The following is an 18654-nucleotide window of genomic DNA, read 5'->3' as shown; positions in this document are numbered from 1 at the left end:
ATATCCTGTTGCTATCTCCCCAGTACTGCTCAGTTTCAGGGTTATAATTTCTATTTCTTTTTTCCTTTTGCAGCAGCTAGGGCAGACACTGTGGAGAGTGTACACTCAAATCTTGTTAAGAAATAAGACAAAATTCTTGAGGGAGCATGGCATTCCTTTACAGAAAAACTGTACAGGCCAGGACAGCCACTGCTCCCCATGCAGGGGAGAGAGACTTACTGCAGCAACCTGGGCACATGGGCACAGTGCACTTCTCACACTCTTGTCGCCTGTCTCCTCCTCCTGCGGGCAAGCATGCCCTTCCTTTCTTCTCTCTCCAGTTCTAGGCTTTGCCTTCCCACCCACCTCCCCCGCCACTGCCCCCCCTCACCACTCCCCCGCCCCCCCGCCCACTGCCCCCCTGCCCCCCTGCCCCCCACCATTCCCCCCACCCCCACCACCATTCCCCCACCCACCACCCCCCACCATCCCCCCACCCACCGCCCCCCCACCATCCCCCCCTTCCCCTCGCTATCAGCCCCCACCACCCGTGTCTTTTCTGTGTCAGTAGTTTTGGATTCCCCAGTCCCTGGTTTTCCCACTCTTTCCCTGCCCCTGGTCCCTGCCCTCTCTCACACCTGTGGCCACGCTCCCTTTCACCACTGATTTCTCAGAGCTGCTCATTGGGTGGGCCCATCCTCAGTGTGCTCACCCTCCCTCACTATGCCTTGGCTCTCTCGAATACAAGCACGTCCTCCCCTCACTCTTGCTCCCACTCTTGCCCTCTTGCCCCGCCATGATTGATCCAGACTGGTAGTTCTATTTCCCTCTAATGAGCTCTCTCCCCCACTCTTGACCTTCTTGCTGCCTCCCGGGTTGCTCGCCCTTGACCAGTCTCCCTCTGCCTCTGGCTCCCTGTGGCTCTCCCAAGTGCCCGCATCCTTGCTGCATGTGCTCCAGCTCTCTCTCCTGTCGCTTATGGTCTCCCCCTCTCTGAGCATCTGCCATCCCAGGCTTAATCAGCAGGTCTGTCTCTTTAATTCACACACACACTCTCTCTTACTCCCTGGATAGCGCATGCTTGTATTGCTCTCTGTCCCCAGCTTGCCCCTCTGTTCTAGCTCACGCTTTTGATAGCTGTGGCTGTCTTTTGAGTGTGCTCTCTCACTCTCTTGACTGCTCTCTCTCTCAAATACTCATGTAAAGGATAGAGGAATAAAGGTCAGAATATGACTAGATTTTAAGTGTGCAATTCAGTACCATCAACTACACTCACACTGTTGTGCAATCATCACCACCATCTATTCCCAGAACTTTCTCATTACCCAAAACAGAAACTCTATAACCATTAAGCAATAACTCCTCAGTGCCCCTTGTCCCCTGCCTATCCCCTAACCTCTAATCTACTTTCATTCTCTATGAATTTGCCTGTTCTAGATAGCTCATTTAAGTGGAAGCAGACAATATTTGTCCTTTTGTGTCTGACTTGTTTCACTTAACATAATGTTTTCAAAGTTCATTCATGTTATAGCATGTATGAGAATTTCTTTCCCTTTGATAGCTGAATAGTATTCCATTGGATACCTACGTACACACCACATTGTGTTTGTTCATCTGTTGATGAACGCTTGGGTGGTTTCCACCTTTTGGCTACTGTGAATAATGTTGCAATGGAATGAACATGGCAATATAAGGGTTATATGCCACGGACTGTTTGAGTCCCTGCTTCTATTCTGTTGGGTGTAACCTAGCAGTGAAATCTCTGGGTCATATGTTATTCCATGTTTGGCATGTGAATATCCATTTGTCCCTGCATCATGTGTTGAATTACCCCTGTTCTTGGGCCCGCCCAGTGCCCCCAGCCCCCAAGCTACTCCATGTAGTACGTGAAACCCTCCATGATCTGACCCATTTTGCCTTCCTGGCCTCATTTTCCACACTTCCACTGTCTCTGGTCTCAGCATTATGACCAAGGTGCCCAAGTCGTTTGAAATTTGGGTGCCTTGCTACTTCCTACCTCTGTAGTTTTTACTGCTGTGGTTTCACTCACACTATTTCCCCTCCCCTGAAATGCCTTCCTTCAATTTTTCACATAACCAACTCCTTAGATCTTCAAAACTCTTGAGCCTCTTTTGTGAAATATGCACTGAATGCAACCCCCTCAACGCTTCTCCTCTTGCTTCCTTCAAATTAGGTTCCAATGTCTTCATTTAAGCCATACAGCTGGATGGCTGCTCCCAGAGCACTCTGTGCCTGGCCCTCTCCTAGCACTTACAACGTAGCCTTACAAGAAAGTGAGTCACTTGGGGGTGGGATTATGCCATATTTTCCCTTAATACCTTGTGCTTCATTCCATAGATGTTTGTTGAATAAAATTGCTTGAAATGCACCATACTCCATTCCACTCCTCATCTGAAAGCTTAATCTCTACCTCGTCCACAAATTTCTCACCAACTAGTTTAAAACATCAACTAGCTGTGATTTCACTTCAGTAGCTTCCATCAATGGTGTCTATACTAATAATAGTGATTATTTATTGAGCACTTACTACTGGTAAGCACTACTGTGGGCACTATCACAGATGCTACGCCTTCCCTTATGGTGTGGGTATGATTATCCCAATTTTGTCAGTGAGAAATATATCTAAGCAATTTATGTAAGGTCATTACAGAACTGGGATTCAAAACCAGGTCTGACTCCAAAGCCAGAGTGCTTCCCGTGATACTCTCTGCAACTTCACCTTGAGCCATTATTTCAACCACACTGGGCAAAGTCCACGTCAAAGCATACTTGATTTTCAGTTGAAAACAAACTGAGACCTCTGAATGTAATTCCCTAATTGTTAATTAATGTCCATTTATACTTACAAAATATTCTCTGTATGTAATGTGTATATAAAGGGTAATATGCATGTGTACCCATCAACCAGTGTGAGAAATCGAACATTACCATCATCTCCCTTGTTTTCCCTTGCAAGAATGGAGACCCAGTGTGGGGGAGGTAAGTGACTTGGGGTGATATGGCTCCCCTGATTCTCATCCAGTGCCATGGAAGGCACCTCAGGAAACCTCCTGCCCGCATGGTGGTAGCGACTTATCAATGAGAGAGGTGAAGCTTGCCCTGCAGAGAAAGCAGAAGCTAGGGTCCTGCCATATGTCACTTTATTATTGCTCTCCTAGTTGAAGGGAACTTGAGTTGGAAGGAAACACAATTTGGAAGTGTCCCATATAACAGCTTTAAAATTTGTTTTCCTATAGTTCCCCTTTTGAACCAGAGCTTTCGTATCTTCCCCCTCCCACCTTCCTTCCGCTCAAAGTTCTGGCTGCTGGGGAGTAGCAGAGGCATTTTGGAGTCTCAGTGAGGGCTACTGCGGCATCTGTGGACTCTCCTTACATCCTTCCCTCTGGTGACCTACATTAGAAAATCTGAATCCTTAAACTTCCACAGTATCTAGGCTTTCAGCATTCTACCCACCCCTTTTCAATTTCCTTTGAATTCCTACTCTTATTTTTCCCTTCTCTTCCTTCTAACTAGTTCCGTATTTCTTCCCCAAGGCCACCCATCCCTGTGGACTCCCATTGTAAATCACAGCCAAATCTCATTAATGGCTAACATCCAGAGCTAGAAGTCTGTTTTTCTCTGGGTTCCCACTCACTGTGTGGTTTTGTATAAGTCCCCGCTCTGAAGGGCTGTGATTCCTATTTCAGTCACTTCTCCGCTCCTAACCGCAAGGGGCCACTTTGAATGATGTGCGGACTATAACTGGCTTGGATAGTGATCTTATTACAGGTCTCTGCTGCCCACAGGGCCTGAGACCAGCAGCTGGAGAAACGCTGATGGTTCTGCCCTCCCAGGAGCCGCCAAGTCTACGAAACACTAGGCCTTTGTCCCCAGTGTCAGGGAAATCCATTTGCTGTGGATTACGGCTGTGACAGAGGTTCCGGGAAAGCAGAGGGGAAGGATACTGAAAACCACTCTCCAAATCTAGCCTAAAGCCCTGGGGTAAGGCAGGGTGAGGTTTTTCCTAATGGTATCAGAGCTAGGCAGGAAATGAGAAGTCTAGTCAGTCCCATCGTGGCTGCTGGTATTATCATGTGGCGGCTTGGTACAGAGAGTCTGAAGAGATGCGTGAACGTATTCCTTTGCTGTGGCTCTGCTTCTCCTCTCTGGTTGCCTCTCCGCCAGAGGCATAAGGCAGTAACAACAGAAGATTCAGACTCCCTAGACTTAGGGGGCCTGGGGAAGGCCTCCTTGCACCTCCCAGCTGCTGCATGAACTAAGTGTCCCGATTTGTTCCAGTCTGAAGCACGGACTCACTGGAAGCAGTCCAAATGGATGCAGGTCAAACTGTCTCAAAAGGTCCCTCCCTCACCCCTGTCCTCTGCATGTTGCCACCTTTAGTGTCTCTAGAAACCAAAGTACGTAAATGAAGGCCAACGAAAATAGAAGTGAAGGATGATGAATTGAAGCTGGTCATATAGTCCTAGCAATCCAAATAGAATGATTTCATTGTGAAGCAAAACACTATAAATGTAAATGAATAAACTCTTTCTGAAACCTTACTGTTTTCTTCCTAATTTATAAAAGGCAGGTTATATCAAGGATTTCTATTACAAGCTGGTGCTGGTTGGCTGAAGAATATGAGGAGGAAAAAGAAGGATTTGCTGTCCTTTGGAAGGGATGTACAGTGAAAGCCACATTGTGCAGACGCTGAGTGCTTGGGGACAGGGGATGGATGAGTTCGTCTAGACTCGGGCAGCTCTGTACTCACTGCTGTAAGGCAGGGCAAAATACATTCTGTGTCTTCTATGGGCCCCTAATCAAATACAAGTCGTGTCCTTATAAAAGAATGCCATGTGAAGACACAGGCACACACGGGCAGAAGCCAGCCATGTGAAGATGGAGGCAGACAAAGGAGCTATGCTGCCACCAGCCAAAGAACACCTGCAGTCACCAGAAGCTAGGAAGAGGCGAGAAAGGACTTCAGGGGAGCATGACCCTGCCGACACCTGGATTTCATACTTCCAGCCTCCAGAACGGTAACACGATACATTTGTGTTGTTTTAAGCCACCCAGTTTGTGGTAATTTGTTAAGGCGGCCTTAGGGAACTATTATGCTGCCTGATACTCAACCTGACCAGCCTAAAAAGGTCAACTGAAACTAATGGTAAAAAAAGGGTGCAAAGGCATTAAAAACAGCCTTGTTAATGTAACAGCTTTGCATGCTCCAAGGCAAGGCTTCTCAAAAATGTGGTCCCTTGGCAACTCTCCAAAAATGCAAATTTTCAGGCGCCACTTCAGACCTATGGAATCAGAAATTCTGGGAGTGGGGCTCGGCAGCCTGTGTTCTCACAGCCTTCTGGGAGATTCTGATGCCTATGAAGTATGAGAGCCACTGCTTTAAGGGGCAATTTGAATATGAGATTTAAAAGGGGCAGTCACCATTCATGCCCTAAGATGGTCATAATGAAGTCCCTGCTAAAAGGGACTAGAATTTGAGATGGGAAGAGTTACCAAACATAGTTTCTTCCCTGCTGAAGCCTCAAAATACCTCCACATGGAAAGAAGACAATCTTGGCAGCACTCAGTTTAGGGATCTTCCTGTTTCTCTCTAGCTTCATTGCCTACCACGTGGCCCACACAGCTGATTCCAGAATTAGTCACATGCTGTCTCATCCCTTGCCCAGACCTCTCCCTCTGCCTGGGCCACTCCCCAGGCCCCTCACTCCCCATCTCCCTGGCCGGAGCGCATTTACCCTTTGCAGTTCAGCTGTAACGTCTGCTCCTCTTAGGGACTTCCTTTTTGTACCCCAGCCTGGATTTGGTGCCTTCTGCTGAACTTAATAGCATGGCAGGACAGCTGATTTTATTCACTAGGCAGTGATTCCATTAGTTTTAGATTCCTAATGCCTAACATGGTGCTGAGCCAGCAACAGTAAGATTTTATTAAATGAGGAATGAATAAAGCTTGAAGCTCTTTGGGAAGCTCTTCACCTCCTGATGAGGAACCTGAGGTTAAGATACTGAAGCATGCTGTGGAAATACCATGTTATCTGAGAAGGGACCTTTGAAACTATTAGTAGCCATTAGCACCTTTACTCAAATTTGTGTGTCCAGATGGCTATTCTCAATAGGGCCCAGGACAGGTAAATTTTGATTTGGGAATGGAGTGGGAGGGGAAAATGAGTGGTGTTGGAGCGATGAGTATGGAACTGTGGTCACTGCAAAGAGCAGATGTAGATGGTCCTGGCCGGAAGGCCGGGACTAGACCCAGCCATACATTGACCAGGTGAGAGCTAGGCAGCAGCATTATGTGGAGATGATAATACCTCACCCCGACCTCCCAGAGCTTCTGGAAAATGAAACAACATAGATAGGAGAAAGCATTTCAGAAACAAAAATCACAAACGCAAAGTATCGTGAGAGAGGGTTTAGAAAAGGGGAGAGAGGCTGGGCGCGGTGGCTCAAGCCTGTAATCCCAGCACTTTTGAGAGGCCGAGACGGGCGGATCACGAGGTCAGGAGATCAAGACCATCCTGGCTAACCCGGTGAAACCCCGTCTCTACTAAAAAATACAAAAAACTAGCCGGGCGAGGTGGCGGGCGCCTGTAGTTCCAGCTACTCGGGAGGCTGAGGCAGGAGAATGGTGTGAACCCGGGAGGCGGAGCTTGCAGTGAGCCGAGATCCGGCCACTGCACTCCAGCCTGGGTGACAGAGCGAGACTCCGTCTCAAAAAAAAAAAAAAAAAAAAAAAAAAAAAAAAAAAAAAAGAAAAGGGGAGAGACGTTCTACTCCATAAAAATGAGCAAACATTGCCAGGGCAGAATGCAACCCTGGCCAAGTTACTTAACCTCTCTGCACCTCATTTGCCTCTTCTGTAAAATGGACAAGAGTGCAGACTTCATTGGTTTTAAATAATAGGTAAAACAATGCATTTAAAATATCCAGCACAGCTTAAGCATGGATTACAAAGAGAGTACATTAAGGTAGGATAGAAGGTGACTTTTTTTCTCTCAGAGAAAAAGATACTATAATTTCCTTCAATAAACTCAAAGTTAGATTTTGAGACCAGCTGGTCTTGGGTTATATTTTGAGACCTACTGGTCTCAGGCCCTGTGGGCAACAGACACCTGTAATAAGATCACTATCCAAGCCAGTTATAGTCAGCACTGGTTATAGTCAGTGTTCTCAGTTCTAGTTACTTTTTTGCGTCTAGTAACGGAGTACATTTTTTTTTTTTTTTGAGACAGAGTCTTGTTGTGTCGCCCAGGCTGGAGTGCAGTGGCGTGATCTCAGCTCACTGCAACCTCTGTCTCCCAGATTCATGCGATTCTCCTGCCTCAGCCTCCTGAGTAGCTGGGATTACAGGCCTGCACCACCACACCCAGCTAATTTTTGTACTTTTAGTAGAGACAGAGTTTCACTATGTTGGCCAGGCTGGTTTTGAACTCCTGGCCTCAGGTGATCCGCCCGCCTCGGCCTCCCAAAGTGTTGGGATTACAGGCGTGAGCCACTGCTCTGGGCCCAGAGTAAATTTTTTTTGTGCTATAATCTCAGTCAGCTCTTCCTTGTTTAGCCTTTGTAATGGTATGCATTTTGGGGATTTGTACAAAGAAATCTCAGTAGCCAAGGCCACAAAAAAGACTGCTATAAAAAAAAAGACCCCTGGCCAGGTGTGGTGGCTCACACTTGTAATCCCAGCATTTTGGGAGGCCAAGGCAGGCGGATCATGAGGTCAGGAGTTCAAGACCAGCCTGGCCAACATAGTGAAACCCCATCTCTACTAAAAATACAAAAATTAGCCAGCCGTGGTAGCAGGCACCTGTAATCATCCCAGCTACTCATGAGGCTGAGGCAGGAAAATCGCTTGAACCCAGGAGGCGGAGGTTGCAGTGAGCCGAGACTGTGCCATTGTACTCCAGCCTGGGCGACAGAGTGAGACTCTTTCTCAAAAAAAAAAAAGACCTCTACAAAAATCTCTCCAAGCTGGGTGTGGTGACGCACACCTGTAATCCCTGCTATCCAAACTGAGATGGGAAGACTGCTTGAGCACAGGAGTTCACAACCAGCCAGGGCAACATAGTGAGAACCCATCTTAAAAACAAAATCTCTCCATACTAAATCTCCCCACGGAGCACACACAGCACAGACACTCAAAGTGTACATATTAAAAGCATATAGCACACACACAATAGGCACACATGGTGCACATAGTGCACACACAGCGTACAGTGCACACACACAGTGCACACACAAAGTGCACATAGCATATACACAAAGCACACAGCAGTGTACACACACATCACAGTGTGCACACACACCCTGCACACATACAAAGCACACACACAGCACACGCAGCACACATGCACATGTGCACATAACACATATACAGAGCTGCTATTTCTAGAGCTGGCCACTTTCTGCTGCTCCTGCTCAGCCTTGAACTGGCCTGATGGTTAAACCGTAATACGCTGGCCATTCTGCCACTGCTATGTCCTGACAAGTATGACTAGGCCAACACAGGGATCATGGGAAATGGTTAATTATCAGGCTTTCAGAATAAAGTTCAAGGGCCTAAACACTTACCTAGAAATTTTTTACTGACCTTTTTCTCTTCTTCCACCCCTGAAATTGGGCTGTATCTTAGGCCTACCAGTGGCCCTACAGGTACCACTTAATTGTTTGTAACACTGGGGTCAAGGATTTTGCTGACTTTCATGAACACTAGCATTGAGAGTGCCCTAGAGAAGCAGTGACTGTACTGGGTGCCCTGTTTTCCTGTGAAGATCTGAGCATGCTCCCCCCAGAGCTTCTTCCAAGGATACAGCCTGCCTCCCTTGGAGTTTCCCTTTACATTCCCTATAAGGAGACTAAAATGGGGCTTTAAGCACTTTGATATATTCTGAAGAGAGACTGCCAGGGATAGATGGGGTGTCTCCCACCACAAGGGCCTTAATTAGGTATGTAGATGGTCTTTTATCCATTAGGAGGCCAGTGTTCTCAGGCCAGCCACTGGTAAATGATAATAATTCTTGCCGTTTATTGCTCGCTCAGGGACATGATCTCATTTATTCCTCACAACCACTCTCTGATACAGAGATTACTTCCTCATTTTTCTCACAAGACAATTGAGGTTCATAGAGGCCCTGTAACTTATCGGAGCCCCAGAGCTAGCAAATGGCAGGTGTAGGATGGGAAACAAAGGTTTCAAAGTCCATGCACAAGAGGCAGAATTACTTGTGCTTACTCCAGTCCAGGCCGTGGGCCAGTCAGTTCTTATGAAGTTCAGTTGGCTCCCATAGCCTTCTGTTTGCTAGCCTGTCTCACAAGAGTCATCTCCCGCAGCAGCGTCAGTCTAAGCAAACGTGTCAACCAGAACTCTCTGAGGCCCTGCCTGGTATCCCCGGAATCACACTCTGAGTAATAATTGGGGCATGTCTAACATTCGCAGGCCTTTCCTGTTCATAAGTATTTCAACATATATTATCTACACATAAGGCTGGTCCTGTTAGCAATGTTTACAAAATCATTTGCAATTATTTAATTGAAAAGTAATACAAAACAAAAACAACTGTCCCACAGGAGAGAGGGAATAGAGAATGCCCACCTTTCCTGAATGCCCACCACATGCTGGGCAAGGCTCAGGGAGGCATCATAATGTATAAGAAAGAGAAGGAACTTCATAGTTGGAGAAAACTGTCTCGATTCCTGTCTCTGTCCCAGCTAGAAGACCTGAGACAGGTTACTTAACCTCTACAGGCCTCGGTTTCCTCATCTGTGAAACAGTGCTAATGACAGCAATTTTTTTTTTTTTTTTTGAGACAGAGTTTTGCTCTTGTTGCCCGGGTTAGAGTGCAATGGTGTGATCTTGGTTCACTGCAACCTCCGCCTCCTGGGTTCAAGCAATTCTCCTGCCTCAGCCTCACAAGTAGCTGGGATTACAGGCATGCGCCACCATGCCCAGCTAATTTTTTGCCTTTTTAATAGAGACAGAGTTTCACCATGTTGGCCAGGCTGGTCTCGAGCTCCTGACCTCAGGTGGTCCGCCTGCCTCGGCCTCCCAAAGTGCTGGGATTACAGGCATGAGCCAGCACGCCCGGCCCAATGACAGCAATTATGAAGAGTTACTGGGAAAACTAAATAAGAAAATGCAAGCACCTAAAAAATACATAGAAAGAAAGCACCTAGCACCATGTGCAGCACAGATGGGCATCATTCTATCATGATCAACTCTCCTCTGCCTGATTAATCCTTCCAGCATTGCTTTAGAGCAGTGACTACATGAGGCAACAGGTTCTGAGAGGTAAAGTAACTTTTCTAAGATCATAAAACTATGAAGTGGCATAAACCAATAGAGTCTGAATCTGGAGCTCATGTCCAGGTTGTAACGTGGGAGTGCCTTGAATGTGGAGAAGGGAAGATTCTCAAACATGGGCTTTTAATCCCTTACAATTTTTGACTACACTGTTACTCCTGGCTTGGGCATAAACTTTCCACCAGGCTCCCAAAAGCCCAGGTCCTCTCAAGTCCAAGAAATGTTCTTGTTAAAAAAAATAAATAAATAAAATAAATAAATAAACCCTCACCTACAGATGAAGTTGGAAGAAGTGACAACCAGGACAGACGTAAGCCACGGGTTGTGCATGTAGTGGCTGCATGGCAGGGTGTAGGGGGAGCGAGAGAGACTAGAAGCTAGTTGGTGATTGCTATTACTAGATTGAATCCCCCATGCAACTCCAAGCTCTGTGCAGTAAAAGCATTTTAGAAATCCAGAGTAGTGAACGTTCAATACACATTATTCTTGGGGATATTGTTCATGCAATGCTTCATTAGTTCTCAGGGTGTTTGGATTAATCTTAAGCCTACATTACATTATAAACAGGAGTATAACTTGAACTTCTAGCTTCCTTTCTCCACTCCTTTCCTCCATCTTCTTTGGGACAGTTCCCTTTTGAAGGCCTCGTTGCTTTGGCCTAGCCACCACTTAGAGGGCTCAGCCCTTCCCAGGACACTTCCTCCTGCTTGCTTCTGCCCTAGCAACTTGTCCTGGCAGCTGTTTCATAGCTCTGGAATCACAAAGCAATTCCAGAGTCCCCTGGGCCTAGCTCTGGGGCCTCCTTACTCTCATTTGCTCCAAATAATAGCCTTTAATTGCTATTAACATTCCTTTCAAGCAGAAACATAGCATGCACATCTGTGGTCAGCCTGTGATCTACTGTGACCACTGGCCTTTTGCTTCCTGCCATATTTGGAATGTTCTGTTCCATTTTATACTCATAAGTTTGCCTTTCCTCTGTTAGTATACATCTTGGTCTTTAGCTTCTTGTATTTCTAACCTGTTCCCTATTTGCAGGGGAAAGTTATCTAAATTTTCCCTTATCCAAATAGGTTCCCCTCAACCTTCCATTCTTTCCAGTCAAGCATAACTCTACCCTACTTCTTTTATCATATTTATAAAATGTAGGTAGCTAATTTTGAAATTAAAGTATGCAGAACTAGGACTACAGGGTGGAAATTATAAGAAGATAGATTTCAACTGAATAGAAAAAAAGTGCTTCCTAACAACTGGAGCTGTTTAAAAAGTAGAGTGGGGCTGGCTGTGAGGAAACAAGTTCCTAGTCGGTGGAGGTGTTCAAGCAGAGGCTGGGCAACCACGGGGCAGGTGGAATTCGTGCAGCATCACCACTAGGGGTTCTTTTAACCACAGTAGTATATAATTACATGAAAACTTTTCACTGGACATCAGAAATCCACCTGAAATTTTAAGCTTTTTGCTTATTTTTAACTTATCCATTTATGGACTTTTTCAATACTAATCTTGTTTTTCAAGCTGCAGGGCAGCTCCCAACTGCTTTTCACCATTTTAGTTACTGGAGTAAATTCCATTAGTATGAACTTCTGGATGCCCATCATCTACTTAAGGTGGAGAAAAACATTGTTCTTATTTTAAGGATAGGACAGCCACAAAGTGGTCAAGTATAAAAGTCCATCTCTTTTGGATTCCCACAACACTTGTCAGCTGTACAACCACCACCATCCGCCCCTTCCCATATTTACTGAACAATTACTGTATGTTTGGGACTGAATGCAATACAAACATGACTCAGATATTGACTCTGTTTTTAAGAAGTTAACAGTTTAAGAGGAAACATAAGAAAAGTACATAAATATAACAGGAGCAGCATTTTTTTTTTCTCTGTAAAGTATCTAGTTAGGCCTTGTAGAGTATCTAGGTTAGGCCTGGTAGACCACATATGGTCTCTGCTGCATCTTCTTCTTCAGTTCCTCACCCCCTTCAACCATTAAACAAATGCAAATACTACTCTTAGTTTGAGGGCCTTACATAAACCCTCTGTGGCCTGGATTTGGCCCTTAGTTTGTGCACTCCTGAAATGCAGTCAGCCGTCAAGTGGTAACTTTCACTTGCATCAGCTAAAGTTTCATGTGGGGTGGATCTTTAAAGACGGGTTTGATTGGGACTTTGGAAACGGGGAGGGTGCTTTCTAAGTGGAATGAGATCATGCTCATCACACATTGTCCCATCTTTTCTATTCTTAGAGCAGAGATTTTCAAAGAGTGAGATCTTATTAAAAATGCAAATTTTCAGGTCCACAGTGGTTCTCAGACTTGAGCGTATATCAAAATCACCTGGAGGGTTTGTTAAAACAGATTGCTGGGCCCCACCCATCCCCAGACTTCTGAGGCTTCTGGTACCGGGACCACACTTTGAGAACCACTGTCTTGGAGAATGGTGGGGAAGCAGAAGTGAAAGAGAAATTGTTCTCTATTTTAATGTTTGAGAACTAAAAGGTAATGAAAGTCAACACTGGAGACAGAAGAGGAAGATGATCTGCACTTCAAGTCCTAAAGGCTTTGCAGAGCATCAAGTTCATTCCATTTAGAACATGTACTCAGAAAAGGGATTTGAGCCACTGTACGTTAGTGATGGCTTTTTTCCTTCAGGGCAGGAGCTTTGAGCCTTGTTAGGCTCACCCACTGGAGACAGCAAATCGCTGTAGGGGACTGCATGCTTGGAAAGATCTTTTCTTCTGAGTCTTGGTTATTGGCACATACTCTGTCTTGCTTCTGATATATTTGCATATTTTTTACCACTCCTACAAAATGGTCCCCTCTGCATCATGCCTAATACTATTCCCTTTGATCAGGCAAAAAAAAAAAAAAAAAAAAAAAAAGGCAATGCTCCTATTTTATCATTTAAATTAAATAGCTTCCAAAAATTCAGATGTGATGCTCAAAGAGGCTGAGCTGAGGAGACGGAAGAAGAGAAAGACAAGCCAGAGAGAGTACACAGAGGAATCTCGGAGGAGGCGATGGGTAATCAGACACACAAGGAGTCGTTAATCTGGCAGACAATGAATGGCAAAAGGCAATTAGCTTGGCTGGGTTTGTAGCAAGCCAATGAAGTATGCTGTATTGCAACTGAGGCTCTAGTGTAAGGGCAGGGTCATTGCTAGGGAACTCAAAAGGAAGGCAAGATAAGGGAGGTTAGAGGCGAGAAAGCCATCTGGGGCTAGCACAGAGGGAAAGGAAAGTGCTCAGGGTCTTCATGGATATTCATTACCCAGTGGAAGCATCCAGGTGTGGCGTGTACTTGCCAGAGCTCTGCACGCTGTTATTCAGGACACAATCTTGAAAATGAACTAGGTGCTTCAGCTGTGTGCACACATGTGCGCACACACACACACACACATGCACATACACAAATGCTCTCTTTAGACTGCTGCCTCTTCATCCACCTGTCTAGTCTATGAGGTCCTAACATGAGGACCACATGCTAAACACTGGCGGAGTCATAAGAGACACAGTTCTAAACTTCAGTTTATGGGCTTCCTATCTTAAAGCATGCTTGATTTTTCTGTCACGCCTCATTTACATGCGCATTCTCATGTTCTGTTCCTTGCAGGTGCTCTACAGCCATACTAATGGATTCTTACCTGCCTATATACATTCTCCAGACACACTCATTTATTCACTTCGCTAGAGTCATTCCCACATATTAAATACTACCTCTTGCTTCTAAAAAGCACTTCAAATCTAAAAGTTGCTTCTATTATAGCTCCTGTTCCTGCTGTCTGCAGGGCCCTCCTAGCTTTGCCATTATTATAAAAAAGAAAATGTACCAATATTGGTTTGACTGAGTAAAGAGCCCAACCCAAAGCAGATTGTCCTACCGTGGGATGCAGGTTTGTGGCTGTGGTGTCCCCGCCTTCAAGATCATCCCATTTATCTGTCTTTGTTCCACTCCCTCTCTCTTCCTGCACAACACTGCAATCACACACATACTCCGTGTTGGGGGAAAAAAAAAAAGGACAGCCTAATTTCCTGATGATTATGTTGTTACCTAGCAACAGCCAATCAGGGGCTGGGCTTTTTGCCTGCAGTATTTCATGCAAATAGTTTGGAGAAATTGCAGGGTAACCCAGGCTGCTTAGTCTGTCTTCTCAGGGGACACATTACAGAATAAACCAACCCAAAAGGGGACTATTGAAGCCAGGCACATGCTTCAGATAGCAGGCCATCTGATCTCTTCCCTTGTCCCCTCTATCCTGTACCCCCTTACAAAAGCATGAGAGTTCCACAGACAGACACTCAGGGAGGCCATAAACTTGAAAAGAAGCTCGTTAGCAGCCATCATTTTCCCTGGATCTTTGTTAGTTATCACTGATAACTGGTGCCCAGAGCAACCTCGAATACTCTGAAAACCCTACCTTCCTAGGAAAGCAAATAATGCATGCTGCATGCTCAGTAGTTGTCTGGGAGGGTGTGAAGGAGAATCCTTAGCCTTCCTGTTTAGAAATGAGCTAAAGCCTGGCACTTCTACCCTGATTTAGAAGCCTCATCTGTGCCCATGCTGGCCTCAAGTGCATTCTTCCTGGTGCTGACTGGAAAATCCTCATTTAAATGGTTGAACAAAACAATGAGAGAAGCCACATCACTTATAAGACCTTTTTTTTTCTTCCAATAAGTTCTGAGTATTTGATGTAAATCTTGTCAGGAGCCACACACACCAACTTTCTGTGCTCAGGGACCAGTGCAGTCTGTGTGGACCAGAACCATATGAAGTGGACTCAGAAGACAGTCTCCGAGCCTGTCTCCTCAGAATGAGCAGACCAGGCTTCGGATGGTAGGTTGCTTTTACTGTCATTGTTGTTATTGACTCGATGCTCAGTAATCCAGAGCCAATGAAGGCAAGAATAAACTATGACCTCAGCTGCTGCACAGCTCTTCACTGTTCTCTTAATACCAACTCTACCCAGCAGTCTTGCAAAGATGTGTTGTGGGTTACATGGGGACAATGAAGAGATGGATCAGCCCACGTCACCATCAGGAATGGAAAACCAATTCAAAATCCCTATCCTACTGATTTGGAGTTTTACATACTTGTAAGACAAGAGGTAATTATACTCTAATCATTACAGGAAGTGGTGACAGCTCTCCAACCTCTGACATTCATGGCCTCACATCCAGAACCATATTATGAAACCAAAGAAAAGAACTGTCAATCTGCCTTTGTTCAGAAAGGCAGAGTTAAGGAATCTCATGTATCCTGGGGGTTGGGGAGGGCAATGGATAACTCTATTTCCACTCCCGTCCTATAGTAAATTTCAGAAAATTTTTGAGTCAGGTGCTTTTATCTTCATAGCCTTGGAATACCTAATAGAAACCATATTTTACAGAAAAGGACACTGATGAGTAACTTGCTCAAACTTATACAGTTACAAAGTGGCAAAACTGGGATTAAAAAGCAGATCTTTTGACTTATGTGGATTCCGATGTCCAAATAATCCAAAAACACCAACAAGTCTTTATAGCAGTGAAAGAAAAAAAAAAAAACAGTAAAGGAAAAACGGGAACAGCAACAGAAAGCCAGTTTTCAAAGTAAAAAAAAAAAACAAAACAAAACAAAACAAAAGTCAATGTTTTGCACTTATCATAGGCACCAAAAGGTCTTTAAACTAGAGTTAAATGTTAAACCTTCAGTGACTTTCTCCTCCAGCTGCAAATCAGAACCACAGCAGTGCATGTCGGAAACACCAATGCCTGGGCCCCACTCCTGATCAAGTAATTAACTAAGAATTTTTTGGTAGGGGGAGCAGAGAGGCAATGTTTTTATTTTATTATTTTTTTTTGAGACAAGGTCTCACTCTGTCACCTAGGCTGGAGTACAGTGGTACAGTTGTGGTACAGTTATGGCTCACTGCAGCCTGGAACTCCTAGGCTCAGGTGATTCTCCTGCCTCAGCCTCCGAAGTACAGGCACACACCACTGCACCTGACTAATTTTTAAATTTTTTTGTAGAGATAGCATTTTGCTTCCCTGCCCAGGCTGGTCTTGAACTACTGGATCCAAGTGATTCTTCTGCCTTGGCCTCCCAAAGTGTTGGGATTATAGGCATGAGCCATCACGCCCAGACGAAACAGCAGTTTTAAACCACTTCCCAGGAATAGCACAACCACTTTGGAAATCAGTCTGGCAATTTCTTAGAAAACTAAACATTAATCTACCCTATAACCCAGAAATTCCATCCTTAGGAATTCACTCAAGCAAAATGAAAACATATGTTCATAAAAAGTCTTGTACAAATACGTTCATAGCAGCTTTATTCATAATAGCCCCCAAATCTGTGGTATATCCACACAATGGAATGCTATTCATCAATAAAGAGAAATAAAATATTAATATGTACAACAACATGGATGAATTTAAAAATACTATGCTGAATAAAAGAAGCCTTATACAAGGGTACATACTGTATGGTTCTACTTATACGGAGTTCTCAGAATAAAGTTAATCTATGATAGAAAAAAATCAGAGCAGTGGTTGCCTCTGTGGGGTAAGGGGTGGGGAATGGCAGGGAAAGGGGAAGAGGGAATTTCTGTGGTGATATTGATAGGGATTTGTACTACATCAATGTATGCCTCTATCAAAATTTACAGAATAGCGTTCTTCAAATTTGTGCATTTTGTTGTATATACATTTTACCTTAAGAGAAAAATAAATAAATAAATAAATATTGAACTCTAGTTAATGATATACCTACTGAAGTGTTTAGGACTGAAGTATCCTGATGCCTGCAATTTATTGTGAAACGCATTAAGAAAAGATGAACTGATGATGGATAGGGGGATGGACAGTTAGATAGATACATGATAAGGCAAGTATGGTAAAATGTTAATTGTAGAATCCGGATAGGATACATGTGACATTCACTGTATACTTATTTCAACTTTTTGGTACGTTCAGAACTTTTCATAAGAAAACTCGGGGACAAATTACCAGTGATTCCAATGAGCAGACATCGGGGTAAAAGACAAATTTCCATTATCTTAGTTGAAAAGTGTGAAATGGATACTATGGTGCCCCTAAATCTCCAGAGATAATTGCAATCACCCCTTTCCTCTCTCCTTCAAAATATCTGAAACACTGGAATAAATGTCCAGATTGAAACAAGACTTCCTAGTACTAGGCTAAATCATACAGAAACGCTATGGCCTACTTCTCACTGGACTTATGTAGGACACATCATTTAACATATGGACTCGTGGGACAAAATATTTGAAATTAGGACAGTTGTGGAAATTTTGGGCAATATGGTATCTATAATGCTTTAGAATTAAAAAACCTTAAGCCAACCTCAGTAGGTGTGACAGTAAAGTATGAATTCACCACTCCATCTATGGCTTAAGAGCCCCTATTTAGCCCCTGCTTCTCCTCCAGGGTTCGTATCCCTAGTCTTCTCAGAGCCTGTTGTTTTCTGTAGCTCCGTTTCCCCCATGGTGGGCCACAGATCCACAGGGCTAATGCAGGATCAGGTATTTGGAGAGTGAGAAGCTGGCGTGTGGTACCTCAAAGGATCTGAATGGACAGTTGATTTTAATGGGGTGCGGAAGGCTGAGGGGAGGGGTAAAAGGGGAAATAATGCAGTCAAGTGCAATCTGGGGCCCTTATTCCCTGAGATGCCCCATTTATTCTGCATAATTGCTTCATTTCCACTGCCAGTGCATCTCAGAATGAATTTCATTACCATTGCCTTGGATATCATATTGATTACCAGTTTCATCGATTGCTATCTTGCTAATTAGCATATAAATTAGCCATTTGGGGGAGGCATTAGGCAAAATTGAATTTTCTCCTTAATCTTCTTTCGGAAGGTAAATGAAAATGGATGTGGCCTGTTAAAGCCCATGGCTTTCCTCTGACACAATCTAAGTGCTGTTCACAGTCAAGGAACCCTCTCGTATGGGGAGAGAGCGGCTTGTGGAAGAAGGCTTCCTGCCCCACTGCCCCATAACTGATAGAGCTGTGGTCAGAATCCTTGAAGGGTTTTCACAAAAATTGGAGGTATGGGATTTGCAAGCTGAGATGCGTTTCTTTGGAGGAGACACTCTGAGCTGATGGACAGCAGTGTCCGCCTCCCACACAGACACAAGAGGAGGCCCCATGGTACAGCACTTCCTGCGGTGTTCACTTTCAAGGCTGAAATGGAGAATGCCACTCGCTCTTTGGTTTAGTGTTAACACGAGAAGTCTAGAATCAGATGGTCTGTGGGAAGGCCTGCTCTGCCTCTTATCAGCTGTGTAATCTTGAGCACGTTCACCTCTCTAAGCCTTAGTTTCCTCATCTGTGAAATGGGGATAATCACAACATCTACCT

At 44.7% G+C, this 18654-nt stretch overlaps 1 protein-coding gene across 25 annotated transcripts in view; it reads right to left on the bottom strand.

Annotated features, from left to right (window-relative positions):
* The window catches only part of PHC2 (polyhomeotic homolog 2), a 112331-nt gene that overhangs the window by 55482 nt on the left and 38195 nt on the right, over positions 1-18654 (bottom strand). For 6 of the 25 annotated variants that reach the window (XM_065525423.1, XM_065525426.1, XM_065525433.1 and 3 more), the window contains exon 1: positions 14172-14273. The exons of the other annotated variants lie outside the window; for them this stretch is intronic. The gene's annotated coding sequence lies outside the window, so the exon portion shown is untranslated. Of the gene's footprint in view, positions 1-14171; positions 14274-18654 lie in introns of those variants that run through there. 25 annotated transcript variants of the gene reach the window in all.

This window comes from Macaca fascicularis, chromosome 1 (genome assembly GCF_037993035.2).
Source record: "Macaca fascicularis isolate 582-1 chromosome 1, T2T-MFA8v1.1".
Taxonomy (NCBI): domain Eukaryota; kingdom Metazoa; phylum Chordata; class Mammalia; order Primates; family Cercopithecidae; genus Macaca; species Macaca fascicularis.
Note: the sequence above shows the minus strand (reverse complement) of the source record. Positions and strands in the feature narration are given on the sequence as shown.